Source organism: Nelumbo lutea, chromosome 1, assembly GCF_056320005.1.
Source record: "Nelumbo lutea isolate HS-2025 chromosome 1, American lotus-T2T, whole genome shotgun sequence".
Taxonomy (NCBI): Eukaryota; Viridiplantae; Streptophyta; class Magnoliopsida; order Proteales; family Nelumbonaceae; genus Nelumbo; species Nelumbo lutea.
Genome location: NC_142684.1, coordinates 67283102 through 67306612, shown reverse-complemented (window position 1 = coordinate 67306612; position 23511 = coordinate 67283102). Strand labels below are relative to the sequence as shown.

Sequence of the window (23511 nt, the reverse complement as noted above, 5' to 3'; positions counted from 1 at the left end):
TTTATTACTTGTAATTAAAATAATATTAATTGCAATAATATTTTTTTACTTCACAATCAATACTAAGGTATCGTGCATTACTTCAAAACAGCCTGTTTTTTCCCAAATAATGAAACCTTTCCAACAGATTTCACATCTGCCCCCACTGAATGCGCCCCAGTAACGCTCTATATGCGCATCTCAGCGTGCATTGAAAACATTTTTTATATTTGTCATTCTAAAATATTCTCAATACACTATTGAGATGTGCAGACGTTTTTGGACACATTCTATGGGACAGATTTGAACTCTTACCCATATGGATAGGGCATGGGGAGGAATTCCCATCGGCCACAAAGCGCAGTCCAACAAGAAGTTTTATTTGTGTTATCTGAGGTCAAACCCAAAAGCTAAATAGGGTGTAAGGCCTCGAGGGGTAGTCCTTGTAATTTGATGATGATTGTATTATTTTTGCAAAAAACACTATCCCAGCTTGTTATCAAATAAAAGACATTCTCAACCAATTTTCTTCGCATCGGGGGCAATTCCCATGTTTTGAAAAATCTACCTTCAGATTTTCAAAAATTATCCCTGGAAGATTTCAAAGAATCTTGTCCGGATGCATAAGCATTCTCCTTAAATCAAAATCAGAATCTTACCATGATCTCGGGAAGGGTAATAAAAAGGACTTTTAATCAATTAAAGGAAAAAATCAACAATAAACTTGCAGGGTGGAAGGTTAGTTTGCTTAACTCCACCATAAGTTTTATGCCCCAATTTGTAATGAGATATTTTAAGATCTCTTTAGTGAATATTAATGAAATAAATAGATGTCAAAGAAGTTTCTTATGATCTAATAAAAATGATAGACGACCTATTCACCTAATGAATTAGAACAACGTTTGCTTGCCAAAAATTGGGATGGCCTTGGTGTTAAAACCCTAAGATGGGTTAATGGGGCAAATCTTACTAAATTCGGATGGAAAATCATTACAAATACCAACAACTTTTGGGTCAAAGTTATTAAGAGCAAATACGTAGGTAAAGGGGACCTTTGGAAAACTAAGGAAAAAAATGTTTCGTGGGCCTGTAGGGAATCCTCCGGGGATGATGGGAAATGGAAAATCAATAAATTTTTGGAATGATAGATGGGCTAGGGATTAGGCTCTAGAAGAAATAGTGGATTGCATTGACCATGATAGGGGTGTTTGGAAAGAACCCGGGTCTTTAGTTTAGTTCCCTTGTTTGGAGTAAAATTAGGAGTATTTCCATCCCTTAATGACCCCAAAGAAGACAATTTAGTGTAGAGATTGAACCCAAAAGGAAACTTTACTGTAAAAACTAGAGTTCAAATATGCTTCCCACAACATCCCACAGCTAGACCTGTTCATATGCTGGGCTTTGAGTTTGACTTTACATTATGTTTGGCTCGGGCTTCGGGTTGGGCCTATATAAATTTTAGCAAAAGCTAGGCCCGAGCCTGGCCCATGAATAGGTCTACCCATAGCACACCTCCCACCATGTATTGGGAACATCTCCCGATGATGATATCACTGGTTCTAGTACTATCACCGAGAAATGTTCCCAGTACACGACGGGGATTAGACCTGTTCATGGACCGGGTAGCCCAACAGCCCAGCCCACACCCCGATCAGGCTTAGACATGTAATTAGGCCCACGGGCCTAACCTCGGGCCCAAAATAGCAAGCCCGACTATGTTTCGGGCCAGGCTCGAGATTCATCAAAAAAGCCTGACCCAGCCCGACTTAGCATTATATATTTTATAAAATATATAATATGTACTTTATATAATATAAAATATATAATATTTATTAGAATATATATTAATATAAAATATATAATATTTATTAGAATACATTTTTATTTTTTCTTTATAATTTCTCTCTCTCTATTCAGCCGCTTCAGCAATAGCAATGGCATGAGCTAGACTTTGGACTTTTTATGAAGGCCGGATTCGGGCTCAGGCCTTAGAAAAATCTATTAATATAGAGTGAAATCCCGACCCAGCCCGGTCCATGAATAGGTCTAAAGGGAATGTATCGTGGAACGTTGTGGGGCCCCCTTGTAGGGCGCAGGTGTGAAATCTAAAAACTTCTTACAAAGAGACTTGCGTGATGGACAAACGACAGGTATAATCTTGTAACTACCTTAATAAAATTTGGGGATTGAATATTCCCCCAAAAATTAAAATGTTCCTTTATTTGCTTATGAATTATAGGCTGCCTTCAAAGGACCTCAAAAAAGGAGGGGTTCTGGTAAAGGAAGGTTGTAGTTTCTATGGAGTTGACGAGACTGTTAATCACATTTTCAAATATTGTCCTCTAGCTAAGTAGATTTGAATGCCACTAGGTCCGAGTCTGGCAGATCTATTGGAAAAGTAGTCCATAAAGAGTTGGTGGCTAAAGTGCACCAAACAATCTACTTTGATAGAGAAACAATTGGTATTATTTTGTGGTTTGTGTGGAAGAATAGAAATAATGCAATCTTTAATGATAGAAGCAATGATCCTCTTGGATTCTTGAGCAAGCTCTCTCCTTCTATAAGAGTTAGGCTACTCTTGCCCTCATTTTACAAGGTGCAATGATAATAAAAAATGAAAATCTATATTTTGGAAAAAGCCAAGCTCAGACATGATTAAGATCAATTTTGATGCATCATTTATTGCATTGCTCACAACCACCGGGCGATGTCTTGGATTTAAAAGCCTATCCAATAGGAAATACCACCATCAATCTTGCTGAAGCATGGACCGCTTGGAAAGCCCATAACATGGCGTTCAACTTCAAATATTAGCCTATCTGCGTCGAGGGAGATTCTCTCATTGTCATTTCATCCCTTAAAAAGAAAATCGAGATTCCATGGAGAATTAAAATCATCATTAACGATTGCAAAAAGCTTGAGGAGAAGCTGGACCATGGAGCAGTGTATTCTCATGCATTCCATGAAGCAAACTAGGCTACTGATTGGATGGCGCACAAAGCTCTCGAAGCAAACTCTCTCTCATCCTAAGCCCCTCCTCTCTCCCTAGGCATTTAGATTTCATTTGTTGGTGTGATCATTGAGACTGTGCTACCCCTAGGCTTGTGTAGCTCCTCCTTATCCCACAAAACATCTCAACAGTGCGTGTGAATAAGAAAGAGTTCAAATTGACACCACACAAGTAGATCTCAACATGTATTGCAAATTTTTGGGTAAAAGACTACAGCCCCATTTGTTTTACGGGAATAAGAGTCTGGAATCATAATTGGAATGGGTTATTCCGATTTCAACTGTTTGGTTAGGGTGGAATTCAAATCCTATTCCAATTCTTGCTGGAATGGCATTCTCCCATTTGAGAGAAAGGCCATTCCCGACCCCTCCCTTAGGAATTAAATTCTATTCCTGTTGATTCTAATTCACATTCTCATTCCTGTCTGAACCAAACACACTATGGGAATGGACTATTCTGATTCCAATTTCAACTGCGAATCAAACGGAAATAAACATTAAGTTTTTAGAAATTGACTTAAATATACCTAAAGTTTAAAATAAACTTAAACATACCCTCAACCAATTAACATCATATGTAAATTTAAAATCCTATTTTACCCTTATATCCCTTTAATAGATGGGATTTTTTCTCTCTAAAATAATCCCTTTTACTTCTCTCCTGTATTAGCACTCTGGAGGTTTTTACTTTCTAGGAAAGATGATGACCATAGTGAGATCCTATACTACTTGAGCTTTACCTTAATCAATTTCCCACTTTCTATCAAAAACTTCAACTTCTTTAAACAACAACCACTTGAAATTTGGTGGTGCCCAGCACTAGTCTTCAATATACAAAACAATAGAAGTCTTGTTAGAACTGTAGGCTCCTTCAAATTGGTTGTATTCTAATATAAGATTGCCCAACATTTATGATGTATTTTTTTCAGGCCTGCAATCTTCAATGTGTCAGCACAAAAGATTGCAAGAGGCTTGACATCAACAATTTCTTCATCCCTTTGAACCATTGTATCGAGTGCCATTGGGTTATGGTCGTGTTTCGGGATCTGTTGGCTCCTTTTGAATGCTAACCAAGCCTTCGCCTCCTTCGATCCCCATCCATTTGCCATGAAAATATGCTCCTCCACTTGTCCTATCCTTTAGATCCACATTTGAATGCAAAGACAAGACATCACTGATTCAGTATCAAGCTTCATTTGTTCCTTAATCCCAACCTTAAGGACAATTCCTTCTTATGAGGTCCACTTCTCCTTTGGAGCACCCATTAGGAGAAGCCGCAAAATCTTTTTAGGTCCACCCATTAACGTAATAAATAGTCAATAAAAGTATCTTCCTTTTGGTTGTTTTTGAAAATTTGCAATAAAATGAAGGGTAAAAGAGTCACAAAGTATGTTTATGCCTATTTTAAATTTCAAGGTATGTTTAAGTCAATTTTTAGAAATCCAATGTATCTTTTAAGTTTTTTACTCAAAATACTTCCCACACTTGTCATGGAAGATGTTCCCAATACATGTTCGAGATGTGTTTTGGGCATGTTTTGTGGGGTGCTCATGTAAATTCTACAAGAGATGTTTCGGGTGCATGCTTAGAGCCTTAGATGTGCCATGTAGGGATGCAAACTGATTGAATCATATTTGGATCAGGGTATATCTGAATCCGATCCAATAACACAAATTTGAGATTTCATCCGATCAGATCTCACAAATGCTTACTTGAATCCCAATCCATTAAGAATGTCAGATATTTGAATCCGATCTAATTCAAAATCTACAAATTTTAATAAATTATTAAAAGAAAAAACATAACAATTTATATAAATAAAAACAAAAGTATAAATATTTTTTAATTATTTTCATCATATATATTAATATATATACATGTCTTTTTATAAAAAAATACAAAAAATGCAACATAAACATATTTATAAATAAATGTACTAATAAATATATTAATATATATGTCTTTTTATAAGTAAATATGTTTATAAATATATACATATGTATAGGTCAAATTGGATTGGATCCTTTTAGATCGAATAGGGGTGATTCGAATCCAAACCGATTAAAATCGGATCCCATTATCCAATCAAAAAATATGACATAGGGTGACCTAAATCCAAGAAAAATATGATTGGATTCAAATCGGATTGGATCATGATCAAATTCATTTGCACCCTTAGTGCCATGGGGCATGTACAGATGCACTGTATATAGCTAGAATCCATTTGATTTATAATTGGAATTGAAACCAAAATCCAAATCATTGGAATTGGAATCAAAATGATTTGTTCCCACTACTATATAAGTTTAATTAGATGAGAATTGGAATCTGCTTGGAATGGGATCTCAAGGAATGCCAAATGATTAATGGCTAGGAAAAAAAACTTCAATCAATCCTCCTCAATGAGAGGGATGCCAACTGATTAGTGACCAGCTTAGCCTTAGAGGCTTTAGACTATAGGATGATAGGCATTGCATTCTTCTAATCACTGATGCAATATTGAATGGGGCAAGTAACCAAGGATCAAAACTTTCATATACCCAATACTAGTAAGTGGGTATTAATGGTGCTTATCGATATGGTTGATATTCTATTTTTAATTTTTTTTTATTTTATTAGCATTAAAGGGATGCATTATATCATTGTTGATGTAGTACGATTTGGCAGCTCTCACATGTCTGATGACCTGGACGCCAAGTCAGATGCTTGCCTTGTCGATGGCCGAGCTAAGGATGGTCGAATTGTACTGTTCTACAAAAGATGTTGAATTAGAGCGCTCGAGTTATTTTTACCCAGAGTGGATATTCCGATGCTTAAATTAATGAATTATATTTAGAGTTCTTAAGAGATAAGAAAATGCGAGAATTTAATGGCACATACCTTCTCAGGTGAAAAGCCTCTCATTCATTATTAAAATTTACTTTTCCTTTTCTATACAAATTTATTATAATTTATTATAGGTTTCCCTACCTTTTCTTTCAAAACAAACAGTAAAGGGCTCAAGCTAAAATTTGGAGTAACTTTGTAGGATTAGTTGAATTGATCATATGGCACCCTTTTGATACAAAGCACAGATTCAGACCACATATATAGAAGCAAAGGTAGATGCAGGCTTTCCAGTTTCCAGGTTGTGTCAATGGATCCTATGTATACTTTTCCCTTTGCACAAAAGAATAATGAACTCCACGTGTAACTTTTTGGAGTGGAAAGCAGAGGTATCTGCTTGAACTTTGCAATTAGTGAGATTGGGAATAGTGATGATGATGGTTCCATTTGACCAATTTTATTAGGGTGGCATTATTATGGGCAGTTTTACACACCCATTTTTCTTGAGGGAAGTTTTACACACCCATTATCCAAGGAAGATGATGGTTCCATTTGATCAATTTTATTAGGGTTTGTTTGGTTTATAGCTGTAATCGGAATTAGAATAGAAAATTTTCAGAATTAGAATTGGAATGATCTATTCTCATAGTTTGTTTGGTTCAAACAGGAATGAAAATAGGATTTCATTCTCAAGAGAGGAACAGGGAATGGTTATTCTCTCATATAGAAGAATTCTATTCCAGCAGGAATGAGAATAGGATTCCAATTCTACTCAACCAAATAGTTGAAATCAAAATAGTCCATTCCGATTCCAATTCCATACCCCTATTCCCACGAACCAAACGGGGCCTTAATTTTTTTTTGAGAATTCCATCTAGTGAAAGCTTTTTCAGATGCATTTCCTTGTGGTTGAACTTGAACACCTAATTTCCTTACAATTAAGCAACAAACGTCGAGGTTGTGGCTGGTTTGAATGAATATAAAGAGAAACATAAAAGTTGAGGAGAAATACTTTAAAAGAATTTCACATATTTTGTTAAGAATTTTCTCCCACGTAACATGCTAAGACAAGGTTTTAAAAATGGCATTGACCTAGATGGTCAAACTGTTTAACCCAGTAGTCAGTCATGATGCCGTGCCGGTTCTAATTATCCTTTGAATCACTTTTTATTGGGTAAATTATAAAGACCTCCTTACAATTAAGCAACAACATCGAGGTTGCATCTGGTTTGAATGAATATAAAGAGAAACAAAAAAATTGAGGGGAAATACTTTAAAAGGATTTCATAAATTTTGTTAAGAATTTTCTCCCACGTAACAAGCTAAGACAAGGTTTTAAAAATGGCATTGACCCAGATGGTCAAACTGTTTAACCCAGTAGTCAGTCATGATGTCATGCCGGTTCTGATTATCCTTTGAATTGCTTTTTTTTTGGGTAAATTATAAAGACCCTCCATACTATGAGGTCGGTGCTAAAGACTCCTCTATACTTTGTTTTGCGATAAAGACCCCCTTTACTATGACCATGAGACAAAGACCTCCTTTTGTTAGCCTTTCATTCGAAAAGGCCGTTGCAATATTTTTTAATCCCCATACTATTCTTGTGATAATGGACAATTGGGAGAAAAACATTGTTCATCTTCCCTGACCTCACGATATTATTGTTCACCTTTGTTCCTTCTTCGTCCTCTTTCTTTTTTTCTTCATTTTCTTCTTCCCCTTCTTATTGTCCGTGACAATATAAACATCCACCGAGAAAATGACCACAGAAGCTTTGCTTAACGTAAACAAGAGAGGAAACGGACATTATATCCAATCCATAGCTTCTGACTTGCAGGTAGAGGTATTAGAAGTGGTCTCTCCAATGTCAATCACCTCGATGAGTGATGGGAAATCCTTACTGAACTAAGAATTTCTGGGTACTACCACTTGAACATGAAGATACAATCCCCTAAAGTAGGAGAATGAACCAGATATTGAACAATGAAAGGCCTAAGAAGGGGAATACTCACCAGCCATTCCCTATGACCCTAATGGCCTTCTTGGTTAAGCCTCTTCACGGCGATAATCATCTCTGTTATGGGCTTGGTAGCAGTAAGTGCATTTTCATCAATCCAACTGATCCAAATCCCCCTTCTCCCAAAACACTGTCAGGCTGGAAGTTTATTGTGGCCATTTTGAGTTCACTGAAACTAAAACGGAATGATCTCCCCTGCACCACAAGGAGTTAGAGTTATAAAACAAGTAGCTGAGGCCCTGCTTCTTGAATCACTTACGTCATTTTCATCTTTGCTCACACATTTCAAGTTCACCCCTAAGAGAAGTTCATGTACTGAAGCCGGACAATAAAACAAACTAAAGAAAATAGAAATAACGGTTGATTATTGACCAACTTAATTGCTGATCTAAACATTATATATCATAGAGAACGATCAGTAAAAGTATCACAAAGAAGGAATCCAAAATTTTGAGCAAAACCTCCTTCTAAAGCATGTTAGAGATAAAAAACAAGGTTCCCAAACCTAGTGTTCGCAGTAGGTATGAGAGAAGATATTCCACAGAAATCTACCCACCTAGAAGACAAAAACTATCAAGCAAATACACATACACCAATCATTTTCTTCAGATTATAGGAAATTGAATTGACATCCAAGGGAGTGTCAATGATCAGCGAGCATGGTGTTATAAAAGTTGAATTTATGGGGCTAAGCCGGAGCTCTAAAGATTTGACTATAGGCATAGTCACGAACTGTATAATCTCGGTAGTCGATGATCTCTAATGTCACGAACAAGAAGAAGGGGAAAAAGAAAGAGGAAGAAGAAGGAACAGAGGTGAACTGTAATATTGTGAGGTCAGGGATGATGAATAATATTTTTATTCTAATTGTCCGAATAGTTATTACAAGGGTAATATGAGGATTAAAAAATATTGCAATAGCCTTTTCGGACAAAAGACGAACGGAAGGGGGTCTTTGTCTCACGGTCATAATGCAAGGGGAATAAAGTACAAGGGGGTCTTTGTCATAGACCCCATAGTACATGGGAGTTTTTGTAATTTACCCTTTTTTTAAATGTTGAAATAATAAAAAACCGTTGATTTGGGCAGTTGAATCGTTAAACCATTTGACCTAACCATCTGTTCAACGGTTACATTAAAATTATTTTAAACAAAAATTAAAAAATATATTTACAAGGACCCATAATCCTATTCGACATAGCTTTGCCAGATGGCTTACGGTTACAAGTAATTGGATTTTAGGCAATTTTTGGTGGGGCCTATCTAATTGATAGGTCATAAACAGAAAAACTATGCTCATTCCATGCTCCTTCCAAGCACTCTTATGATAAACACATCTATCTACATAAATTTTTTATTTTTTGGCAATCATCATGATACTAAATGAAGTTAAGAATTTGTTTTCTTAGTTATTTATTCCTAGGGGTGGAAACGAATAGAACCTTTCACGAGTTATTCAAGTTTGGTTCACGAAAAGTTCGGTTCGATTTTGTTTAAATCAAGTTTCTAGCCAAATTCAAGTCTAATATAACTTAACTCGTAAACTCGTGAGTCTAATCGAGCCTATACATACATACATACACACACGCACACACACACACACACACTCACATATATATATATATATATATATATATATATATATATATATATATAGAGAGAGAGAGAGAGAGAGAGAGAGAGAGAGAAAGAGAGACGAATTCAAGTCTAATATAACTTAGCTCGTAAGCTCCCAAGTCTAATCGGGCCTATAGATACATATATACATACATATATACATATACATATATACAAATAATATTTTAGTTTTTATATGTATAATAATAACTACTTTTTATGATTCTTAAAATTTTATATATAAAATAAAAAATATTTTTTATATTTGTATTCTATTAATTTTATAGGAAATTTGGCCCATAGTCAAGCTAGAGCTTACAAGCTTTGAGTCGAGCCAAAGTTGAGCTAGATCCTATTATTTGCTCTCCTTTTATCTAAGTGAGTGGAATTAGAAGTCTTAGGCTAGAAAGACTCCTTACTTTCCCAAGTTGGAAAGGGAGATCCTTCTCAAATCAATGGTCACTGCTGTCCTGACTTAGTAATGTATGTCTAGCTTTCTCCTGCCAAAAACAATTTGCTCAAATCTTCAAAAATTACAGAGAAACTCTTTTGGTGGGGGAAAGAAAATTGAATTGGACATCTTGGAGCCAAATTATCAAAAGTAAAGGTGATGGTCGCCTAGGAGTTAGGGATCGTCATCTATTCAATCTAACCCTCTTAGCTAAGCTTGCTTGGAGGTTTTGTGAAGATTTAGAACTTTGAAAGCAAGGTACTAGCCCACTGACCATTTTCTCTATGCAAAGAAAATAGCAAATCAGTCTTGGGGTCATGGTTTTCAAAACCGGACCGGAAAAACCAGGAACTAATCACCTGACTGGTTTTGTTTTTTTCCCAAAACCACTTTTTCCTTAAAACCGTTGATTTTGGTTAGCAAACCGCTGAACCGGCCGATTAATCGTTCGAACAGTTTTGACCATTTTTTAATTTTTTTAATTTTTTATTTTTTTGTCAGAATGAGCCGACCATTCAGATTGAACAGTCGGTCCGTTCGAACCGATAACCGGACCCCTTGACCGGTTCGATCACCGGGTTGATTTTAAAAACCATGTGTTGGGATGGAGAAATATACTAGAAGATGGAAAGCTTCTTTTGTTAGGGGGTTGTTGGAGATAAACAACGAACTGGGTCAAAGTGCAATGCTTTCATTAGATAAATAGTGAAGTTTGTTTGGGTTCCCTGTGAAGCCAACATGACAGCCCACAGGCTGGCTGTTGCAGTACTCAGCTCGTCTAGTTTATTTGTGGATCGAATTCCATTAAGCTTTGGTGCTTTCCTGTAGGCTGTAGTTTTTCTTAGTGGTTTCGTTGTTTTCCTTTCTTTCTGTTTGCTTTGTTGGATTCTCTTTCTTCTGTTGTTGTTTGTTGTTCTCTTCTGTTTAATCTAAGGTTATTTCAACAAAAAAAACAACCAGGGAGGTCAACTTCGTTTTTGAATATTTAAAGCGATAGATGTAAAGTGAATTGATTTTGCTCTAATAAGCAGTCTATTGGTTTACACACAGTACTCTCAAAATGAAGAGGGAGGAAGATTGACTCCACATCTATACCCACATTGGCATTTTTTTTGGAAAGAAAATAAAGATAATTTATTGATTTATTATCTTCCTTTTCTTTCTATGATAAACAAAAGTTATAATTTAGACCTAACAAAAACAGTATCGATCCGTAGAGTCGGTCAAAGTTCTTTGTACAAAAGTATTAGACTTTGTTTTGTTGTACTTCTGTGTTTAGTTGCATTGCAAATTTATTTACGGTGATACAAAATTATGGTGGTGGCCAATGATTTGGATGCAAATTCTGATTTATTATTATTTTAAATTTTAATTTATATATATTGTTTAATTACATTATAAATGAAGTAAAATAAGACTGAAATAAAATAAAGTAAAACCTAAAATAAAATTAAATCAGAATTTGCATCCTATTCATTTGCACTCCCATACATTTGTAATAATGCAAATAAAATTATATCGCAACCAAACACAACTATATATTGAGAAGATGATTAAACAAAGTTATTTTTACGATGTTTTGTATATTGGTAGTTGGTACCGTGGTGTTTCAAGTGGGAACATTTGAGCTTTGAATCATCATGACATTATTAGGAATAGAGAAAATAAGATGTTTTGCCATGAAATACATGATTTAATAGTCTATATATTAATGCTCTTTATTTTTTTTATCTCATTTCTATCATTAATGAAAGCAATTCTCATTAATCACACTTTTTATATGATAAATATATAATATTATAGAATATACCAAAATTATCTACAAATTTCTACATTTTCTAGAATTTTATGTATTTTGTTATTTAACAATAACACCATGTGTTGATCCATTTGACATGGATAGTTGAACCACTAACACACCACATGGATAAAAAAAAATCATTTATTTTCTTTTTCGGTTGATTCTAAATCATGTATTCTATTTTCATCTTCAATAAAAGTAATTCTTATTTCCACATTTATTTTTGCACGTGATAGTATCAAATGATGATGGTGATAAAAATTAGCAACCAAATGGCCTTACCGGTTGACTCGCTAACATATTTAACCAAGAAAATGGAATATGATTAAGATATTAATTCATTTTTTTCATTATATTTTAGCCATTTCTATCTTTACTAACAATAAATCTCATTTTTTCAAACATATTTTTTTTTAATATGAAGAATATATAATATTAATTTATGCTCAAATTTTTATAATATTTATAAAAAAATTTATATTTATAGTTTTTATTATTTAATTTATGAGATAATAAAAATTACTTATTTACCAAGAGAAAATGCAATTCCAATATATTGTTTGAACATTGGTTTTTAATATTGTGGTCAAATCAATTATTTATATATAATATATGTGTTATTTATTATTTATTTATAAATATGTTAATTATATTGCATTTTTGTAACTTTTTATATGATGGAAATAGTTGAAAATTTGTTATATTTTTTGTTTGTTTATTTCAACTGTTATATTTTTTTTTTCTTTTAATAACTTTTATTTAAAAAAAATTAAATTAGATCGTATCATATTTGAATATCCAACATCTTGATCGGGTTCGGGTTTGGGTTCAGGTTCGGAACATTGGATCAAGTCAGATTTGAATATACCCTAATTCAAACCTGATCTGACTTGTTTGCATCCCTACCAAGCCATTTGCCTACGATGACCTAGCTAATTAAATTATTGAACCACATGACATAGTTAGTCAGGTCATGTGTTAGACATTAATGCTCTTTATTTTTTATACTAATTTTTATCCCATTTCTATCATTAATGAATATAATTCTCGTTAATCACACAGTTTTATATGATGGATATATAATATTACACAATATACCCAAAATTATCGACAAATTTCTATATATTCTAGAATTTTATGTATTTTATTATTTAATAATAACATTATTTGTTGATCCATTTGACATGAATAGTTTAACCACCATCACTTAGATGGAAAAACCATTTTGCTTTTTCAGTTGATTTTAAATCATGTATTCCATTTTCATCATTGATAAAAGTAATTCTTATTTTCACATTTATTGTTGTTTAATATGGTAAATATATAACAATAGAATTGTATCAAAATTCTATATACATAGCTTATATTTTTCTTTGATTTTATGTATGTATGTATGTATGCATGTATTTAATATTCGTTACTTAATTATGACATCATAGATTGATCCATTGACCCGGAATGTTAGATCATTGAAAATGGTTTCATTTTCAAACTGGTTTAAAAATTTGCATTTCATTTATATCATTGAAGAAATAATTATTATTTATCATACTTATTTATGTTTATATTATTAGTATATAATATTATAGATGTGCCCAAGATTGTTTCATATTTTTTTGTACTATTCTATTAAAAAAAATATTTTTAATTATACATCATGGGTTAACCTAGTTGACCTAAAAGGTTGAACCACTAATCCACCCCCTAAATAAGGAGATGGTTTAATTTTCCATCGGTTTTAAGTTGTATATTTGATGTCTATCATTAATAAAGTTATGTCTATTTTATCATACTTATTTTTTTAATATGACAAATATATAACAATTGAAACGTGCCCAATTTTTTCAAAATTTTTCTGTATTTTTTATATTTATAAATTTGTATTATTTATTTATGACATCATGAAATTATCCATTTAACCCAAATGGTTGAAGCACTTACCCACGACCTAAATGGAAAATATGATTTCATTTCTATGTTTATTTTAAAAAATATAAAATCTCATTCTATTAATAATTATTGTGCATGGATTTATTAGTGGAATTTAATCATGATAAACAAAAGTATTTTTTATATTTATAAATTTGTATTGTTTATTTATAACATCATGAAATTTTCCATTTGACCCAAATAGTTAAACTACTTACCCACCACCTACATGAACAATATGATTTCATTTCTATTTTTATTTTAAAAATATAAAATTTGATTCTATTAATACTTATTGTGTATGGATTTATTAGTGGGATTTAATGATGACAAACAAAAATATAAATGTATATATATATATATATATATATATACTGGTATCCCTGTTTAAAGTGAAATATGCCCGATCAATACGTTTGCTTGTACATTGAAACCAATGACCTACGTACGTGGCAATTAGGTGAACCTTAGTGGCGAGGTAGGTTCGACAAGGCACCCATTTCCCGTCAGTGATGAGGAATCCCCAAATTTTCCCCACCCTAAGGCAATTACTTGAAAAAATCTAATTTATGATTATTTTATAAATAAGAATATGAGAATTTGGGGGTATTTTAGGAATGGGATTAACAATGTGGGGGTATTTTATAAATAAAATTATGGGATCCTAAGATTATAAGAATATGAGGAAAACTTAGAGATATTTTAAAAACAAATATTAAATCTATGGATATTTTACTAATTTACCATCGGGTTCGAGGAATTATATGCAAAACCCATCCCTGGGCAAAAATATTTTCCTTGTCCCCATTTATGCTTTTGCTATTCGGCCGATTGTGGAACCAATGATGAGGTTCCACAATAGTAATAAAATTCATGGACCCCACTATGAAAGGTGGGGGTCCCACGTATTTTATTACTGCTGTGGAACCTTATCATTGGTTCCATAGCCTACTGAACAACCAAAGTGTTCAACTAGACCTTGCTTTAGTTTTATAGGTAAAATTACCAACCCTACAATTCTAATAATTTTCTATAACTAATTAAATAAGAATAAATTACAATGTTTTATGATAATTATTGAAATTGCTATTGATTAGTAGGGGTGAGAAATAAAAACAAAAAAACTGAACCGACCAAAACTAAACAGAAAATCGGTTAACTGAACTGATCAGTTCGGTTTCGGTTCGATGTTTTCAAAAAACTGATAGTTCCGGTTTGATTTTAGTTAACCATTTAAAAAAAACCAGTGATTAACCGAACCAACCGATATATATACAGTAATATATTTATATACTATTATATATATTATATATTATATATATATATTTTTTGAAAATCAAATAAAAAAGTTCAACAGTCTAAGAGTGTTCAGATTGCTGAACTGAGACTTTCAGGTTTCAGTTTACTAGTCTGGCATACTGGCGAACAGCCTGTCTAACACCCACTACGCCTTTCCCTTTTCCATTAATTTCTTTCCCTCTCTCTTTCTCTCTCTCTCTCAAACTCCCACTCTCCCGATTCTCTTCTTCCCCAATGGACTAACAGCCTTCGACGCTTAACCCTCTAACCAAATCACCGACGGGCTCCAACACTAGTGATCCCTCCTGCTTCAGCGTCATTGGCAATTCCTCCTGCTTCCACAACGTTGGCGATCACTCCTGCTTCGGCAACACTAGCAATCCATCCTGCTTCCACAACATTGGCAATCCCTCCTATTTCGGTCACACTGGCAATCCCTCCTGCTTCCACAACCTCGAGGCTCTATTGTATCTCTCAGTTCTCTTCGATTGTCTGTTTTTCCCTATTTTTTTAGGGCATAAAAAACCAAAAAACTGAACCGCAGTAAATCGATCGACCGGTTAACCGGTTGCATCAATTTGGTTTTGGCACGGTTAAATATTAAAACTGAACAAGTCAGTTCGGTCCAGAACATAACGGATTGTTATTTGAATAATTAAGAAATAAATTTTTATATATTAATTTCCAAATTTAATTTCCCTAAATTTTTTAATAATTATCTAGTTGAATAATAATAATGGATTATTATTTAAATAGTTTTGGAGAATATTTTTTCATAGATTAATTACTTATTTAAAAATAATTATGGATTATTAGTTAAAGAGTTTCCCTAAATTATTTGATAATCGTTAACTATAATTATTGATTTTATAGAAATTAGCAAATTACACTAATTATTAATATCTTTTATCAATAAATTATTATTGTAAAATTTTAATGAAAATTTATTAAATTACAATGATTAATGTAAATTACACTAAACATTGAAATTTTGAACATTTATTAATAACAAAAAATTATTAAACAATGGATTGTTTATTAATTTTTGGTAGATTAAATTATTTAGTATTTGTTAAATAATGGATTGTTTCTCTAAAAATAATTATTTACTAATTTTTGGTAGAATATTTCCAGAAATTTTTAATAATTTTCATAACTAATGAATTATTTGGCAATTGATTGTTATTTAAGAATAGATTATTTAACAATAATGGAAAATACCATGAATATATAGGAAATATCGAATTCCCCTTATTCCCCTCTTTTTGCTTGAAATCACATCTATAGATATAAATATTGTTTGATTTGGAAACCATGTCTTAATAAATTATGGCCTTATTTTATGGGAAAGTTGAGAGAATAGAGGGGAATTAGAAATATAAGTGAAGGAGAGGATAAAACATATATTGAGATAATTAAGGAGAGAAGTTAGGTTGTTATAAAACGTGAGAGGCATGAGTTGTGGGAGGAGAGAGAGAACCCAATGTAAAGGGAGAGTAATGAAGAGAAAGGGTGCTGAAATGGGTAATTGGGAGTGGTGGGAAGGAGAGAGAGAGAGAGAGAGAGAGAATCAAGGAGAATGCCGGGTTGGGGTAATGGAGCAAGGAGAAGCAAGGTTATGTGGACCATCTTGCTATATATATATGTATATATATATATAGTAATTTTAGATAACAATAATAATTTAATGTCTTTATCAAAATGCATTAAAAAGATAAGTCATCAAAGCATGGTATTATAGTGGATTTAAAATTTTTGTATTTCATTTACACTGTTAATAGGAATTGCTTTTTATTTATCATTTTTATTTTGTTTAATATGATAAATATATAATATTATACATGTGCATAATTTTTTTTACAATTTTTTTTGTTTTCTATAATTTTATATATCTCTCTATTTTATTTGAGTTTTATATTATATAGCTATGACATCATGTGTTGACCTATTTGACTTGAAAGACAAAATAATCTCATTTTGGGCAGGTTTAAATTTCCTATTTTATTTCCACAATTAATTCTAAAAATAATCCGTGTTTATCACACTTATCTTCGTTCAATATGATAAATTCATAATATTTTAGATATGCAAAGTTTGCTATAATTGTTGTGTAATTTGGAAATTTTCTATTTCTATTTATTTTTAAGTTTTTATTATTTAATTATGACATCATTAATCGGGCCATTATGGTGCAAGTTAGGTAAGTGGGGTTGAGTTTAAGCTCAACCCAGCCCCAACCCTTTGCATTAGGCTTCAGGCACTTAGGCTCAAGCCCAAAGCCTAGCCTGATCTATCCACCCTAGGCCCAATTCAAACTTAAATTATGCACTCTGGTTGGGTTTGGACTTGGGCTATGCATCCATGTATGCAAATATGTATGTATATATGCATGTATGTATTTAGTCAAGCTTGACTTATCTATCTAAGGGCTAGGCTTGGGCCCAACCCAAAAAGAAAAAAGCCCAAACTTTTGGGTCTAAGCCCAACTCGAGGACTGCAAATCCAAATCAATATTATCTAAAATTGTGAGCTCTATCAATTTGGACTTGAGTTAAGCTTTCCTAAGTTGCACCCTTTGGATTATTAACCGTCAATTAGATGTAAAAACAAATTTCCTTTCAAGTGTATAATCTTTTCATTCATCACACTTGTTTTCGTTTAATATAATGAATACATATTAGAGATGTATCCAAATATATTTTACAAAAATTCTATAATTTCTATATATACTTTTTAATTTTTACTATTTAATTATATCATCATGGGTTTACCTATTTGGCATAAAAGGTTAAACCATTGACTCACCACTTGAATGGGAAAATAATTCCATTTCCAGGTTAATTATAAGTTTTTCATTTCATTTCCACCATTAGTAAAAATACTTCTTATTTATCAAACTTATTTTTGTTTAATATGATAAATATAATATTATATATGTGCATAATTTTTAAAAAATTATTGTTATTTTTAATTTTTTACTATTTAACTATGAGACCATTGGTTGACCCATTGGAGGCGGATTGTTGGACAATTTACCCGCTACCCAAATGAAAGGCAATTTAGTTTTCATGTTGATTTTGAATATACAAATCATATGTTATTAAATTGTTATATATAAAATTAATTAGTAGAATATTTTGGCGATAAACCAAAGGTCAAAACACCTCAATAAAGAATCTAAGGAGAGAATGAGAATTAACACCTTAATGAGAGGGAAATTAATGAAATAAAAATTAATAGTAATTTAAATTATAGTTTATGCCCTCATTGTTAAGGATAGACCAAATTCAAAAGTATGAGTGTTTTAGTCAAGAAAAAGTACCTTAGATATGGGTTTTAATGAAAGGAAATGGAAGTTAGTACCTTAAATATAAGACTTAATGAGAGGGAATAGAATGATTTTAATAAAAGTAGTAGTTAAATTATCTTTTTGCTCTCATAATAAAGAGGGACCAAATTCAAAATAGGGATATTTTAGTCAAGAAAAATTCCAGTGTAAGAGAAGCTCGTCCCTAATTGCTTTTGTAGATTTTCCATCAACGGGAGTGAATACAAGGACCAAAATGATTATTTGTTTTTCATGATATATGTCTCATAATGATGTTTGGAAAAACCTTCTAAACTTAGGTGGCGTTCTATTGGTTTAAAGTTTGAAGTTTGAACAGCAAAAAGAAAAAAAAACTCTTAAAAGAAAGTACTTTAAAAATTTCATGATTTTTTGTTTTGTCTAATATTTGAATGTAGAAAATATTGTTTTATAATGCAAATGCTAAATTCTGAAAGTGGATAATTTATCATTTTGCACCCATATATGATTGAATACGAATGGATATTTAAAGAATAATAATATTAAAAATATTAACAAAAAATATTTAAATAATAATAAACAAATAATACAATAATAAAAAACAATAAAAGAATAAAATAGTAAAAAATATTAATAATAATATAGTAGTAAAAGAACAATGTGACAAGAAGTCTTAAAAGAAAATTTTCAAGTATGAAAAAATGTTACTTTTCAGACATCATATGTGCAAAACACACCAAAAGAACAAGTCCTTCTTATGCCATAAATCTTATGTGACTCTGATTTAAACATTAATTACAAACTTAAGAGGTTTAACTGGTTGTTGGGATTTAGCAAGCTTTATTCCTCTGTGCAACAGTAGAAAATGCAATAAAATTAGAGGAAGATAGGACATATGTCTTGCAATGGAGTAATATCCATGGAGAATGATGCACCAACTTTAAGGGTGTTTGGATTAATCAATTCAAATTTGTGTGTGGGAGAGGTTTTTCCACAGGAATAAGTTTTTTTTAGTTGATTAACACAAACAATTGCTTCTATACCTAAAATGTCAAATTTGATGTCACAACCATAAATGGCATGGCAATGATTAATAAAACACATGCATTTGTTTAATTGAAACGACACTCATTTAATATGACAACACATATTTCTTACAAATTTATATTGATGAACACAAAATGTAACAATAATTAATCTAATGCCAACATTTCCAAACACTCCTCATTAGTGCATTATACCAATTTATTAGTCATTACCTCTTATAAAAACATTTTTTAATCAAATACCTCAGTACACTCTCCTTTGCAATTGAAGTAGTTGGAAACATCATAGTTTTTAACTAAGGTGGGGTTCGGTAAATCTGAAAATTCAGATCTTAAAAGTAAAAAGATATTAAATGTGTCTAAAATCTAAAAAGAGGCATATATGTTTTTCTACTTTTTAGAGGATTTGAATCCATAAGTTTGTATGCATTGGATCAACCCTTTACCATATGAAATTTACTAGTTTTACTATTTTATCCTTAAAACATACTATTTGGAAATATTAAATTCAATTTACATTATCTCATAAAAAATAGTTTTCAACCTCCAAATAATATTGAAACAATACAAATAAAAAATAATAAATTAATAATTACTAATTAATAAATGAAATGATTAAAATTAAAAAATATTGATGATTATAAAAATATTAAAATAATTAATAATTACTAATTAATAATGTACACAAATAAAAATTAAAATAAATATTCAAAATTAATGAAATAATTAAAAATTACTAGTTAATAAAAATAATTAATAATTAATAAATAACGCAAGTAAATTTAATAAAAAATAATTAATGTTTAATAAAAAATATTAAAATAATTTATAATTTATAATTAAATATTTTTACTCATCGAACCACCACTACTGCATGTTGCAGCGGCGATGGTGGTGGTGAAAACACAAGGTACCGTTTTCTCATAAAACGTTGCTTCCAACCCACACATCAGAAAACAGTGTTGCATATGCCAAACATATACTTAGCAAATAGGCACAAACTTATCCTACTCTTTAGGCTCAGTTTAGAAGGAGTACAAATAGAAATTTGTAGTGTGTAAAACCTTGTCTTTTGTATTATTTTGTATGTATTTGTATTGCACATATTTATATTTGTACTCCTTCCAAACTGAGTCTTAAGAAATTACTTAAAATATCTTGGACATTTCTTGACAATGGAGAACCATTGAAAACCCGTACTGGAAAGATAAAAAAAACTATTTACCCTTGATTTTCTTCAAATTTTCAAAATGTAACATTTCTTCTCCGCCCAGATCTGCCCTATCAACTAAAGATCTAAGTCCCAAAATCATTTCTTACCAAAAAACTAGAAATCGTACTTAACATGTCCCGGAGTTCTATTTCTTGGTCTTTCAGAAATTCCGTCTCTAACTCTCGTTCCCTCTCCTGAATAGCAATGGCTCAGCTCTTTAGGCGTGAAAATTCCAACTTCAAAATCAGGCCCATCTTGAATTACAGAGTTTTTCATTGATTCATCGACCTCAGTATCTGGGTCGAGCTCCTCTTCTTTTCTACACTGTAAAGACGTTAAGTTGAGGTTATGAAGGTTCTCCCCATCGCAAAGTTCCTCCAAGGAATTATCAGTTTCAGACAAACTCTCTTCAATTTCTTCTAAGGAAACTCTAGGAAATAGTCTTCTTCTTTTCTGATGATTCCATAAACGAATCCAGCAAAAGAAAGAGCTAATGTGATACCAGCTTTGAGATTTATCATATATGGGCTTTACCCCATTCCCATACGGGCTGAATACAAAATATGAAGTCTAATGTAAATTACAAAGTATCGAACTCAGCCACCTAGCCCCATTTTCTCACTGCAACTCCCGGCTTGCCGTGGTTGTGGATACAGTCGATGGAGGAGAATCTATAAGCGGTAGGGATATCTTCGTGAAAATAATTTGAAGAGAACTTGTAATTAAAGACCGAAGGGTATTTTCGATCATAAAAAGATAATTTTGACATTTTAAAAATATAATAATATCAAATGATAGCATATGCTGACGGATATTAACGAGGAGCTACGGTAAGAATAATGGTTGTCAATCGTAAAAAATGTCCGAAATAATTGAAGTAATTTGCGTATCCATTTTCTTACACCATAGGGAGTGTTCCTGTCAAGGACTATACACTTTGATTTGGTTAAACCAAGGACCATTTAGTAAATATGAAATATGTGGGGAGAACCAAATATTTTTTTGGGGTAAATCGTTGAAACTTCCCATCAAATTTCTGATTGTTGCTGAAATCTCCACTGAAATGTGATGATTACAATCACTTCCTCTAAATATTTTGACATAGTTGTAAGTAGATTCCTTTTATTAGATCTTCTAAAAAGAGGTGTATAAATGTCCAAATACCCATTCGGTAACTATGATCAAAATATTTAATTCCCATTTTTTTCTACATATGTATGGCTACCCTAAATCCTTTTAATCTTTTTTCTAAAATTGATTTATTTTCTAAATTTGTCCTTTATATCAACTATTCAAAGCTAAAATTGTAGTTTTAAATTTTCTCTTTTTTTAGGGAGAATTCTCAATTAGTAGCCTGTACTTTGGGCCTAGTGCCACTTTGGTCCTCAAAATTTAAAATGCAACAATTCAATACTCGGATTTTCAAAACATGCTAATCCAATATCTACTGTTAACCTAGGGGTGAGCATTATTCAGTTAAAACCAAAAAAGAAAACCATAAATTTGTGTTTCAGTTTTTTTGGTTCAATTTTTTCGATTTTTGGTTCGGTTATTTCGGTTTTGGTTTCAATTTTCAGGTTTAGAAATTTGGTTAATCGAAAAAACTGAATTAATCGAACTTTATTATCTATAATATATATATATATATATATATATATATATATATATATATATATATATATATATATATATATATATATATATATATATATATATATTAACATATAATACATATAAAATATGTTATATTGTATTATATTATGTATTAAAATATATGCTATATTAAAACATACACTATAATATATATTAAAATATAGTGTTGAAATTTGGTTTTAGCCGAAATAACAAAAAATTTCAGTTTTGGTTATTTCGATTTTTCAATGTTTTGGTTTTTCATTTAAAATTTCAGTTTATTCAGTTCGATTTTTAACCGAATAAACCATTTGTTCACCCCTATGTTTAACTAACCGTTAAGTGGCATTTGAAAAGGCACAAATGCCCTTCGAGTTTCATCTAATTCTCTGTATCAACCATTCAAGCATTGATAAATATGAATAGTACCAAATCCTTGCCTCTTCTATTCAAGAAAGTTGGGGTCACTAGAATGCCCACTTAGTGCTTGATCGTTTGCTCTAAAGTCTTAACATCTGAAATTGCATAATTACATTAAGAGGATTATTGGTATTGGTGGACTTTTCTTTCCTCTAAATTCTGAATGCAAGAATGTTGTTTTGAATTCTGAATTCTGAAAATTACCAAATATTCATTTTGACCCCATATATGAGAGTTTTTGTTTGTCTTTTTGGGATATCATTAGAAAACAAAAAGTTGTATGGTTGCATTTTAAGAGAAGAGATAAGAAGAAATGAACTATCATTTTTCTCTTAAAATTAAAAGATTCATTTTAAGAGATAAGAGTTAAGAGGTAACGAACAAGCCCTTAGACATGACCCCAACTTTCTTAAATAGAAAAGGCAAAGAATTGGGACTTTTCACTTTTTATCGACGTTTGGATGGTTGATAAAAAGAATTAGATGACATTCGAAGGGCATTTGTGCCTTTTTAAATGCCACTTAATGGCTGGATAACAATAGGTATTAGATTGACATGTTTTGAAAGTTTGGGTGTTAAATTGTCACGTTTTAAAGTTTAGGGACCAAAGTGGCACAAGGCCCAAAGTATAGAGTACTAATTGGGAATTTTCCCCTTTTTATTTTCATAAAGTTTGTATTATTTTTTGTAGAAATCATTCTCACCATTAATTGTATGGGAATTTTGGACATTTCATACCTTTTTTAGAGAATTCTAAATTTCTAATAGAGGGGTCTACATGCAAGTGTTGTCAAAGAGTATAAACGCAAATACATACAAAATAATGAAAAATTTAGGGTAAAATACAAAATCCTCCCCTGAAATTTCTGACAATAATAAAAAGCTCCCCTATAGTTTTACTTTAGCAAAAGCCTCCCTGAATTTTTAAAGAATTTGACAAAAACCTCCCTTCTGTCAATAATACA

General features: G+C 31.7%; 1 pseudogene; it reads right to left on the bottom strand.

Moving 5' to 3' along the window:
* Positions 1–3571: 3571 nt before the first annotated feature.
* On the bottom strand, positions 3572–4253 carry LOC148875053 (telomere repeat-binding factor 1-like; annotated as a pseudogene).
* Positions 4254–23511: the final 19258 nt, after the last annotated feature.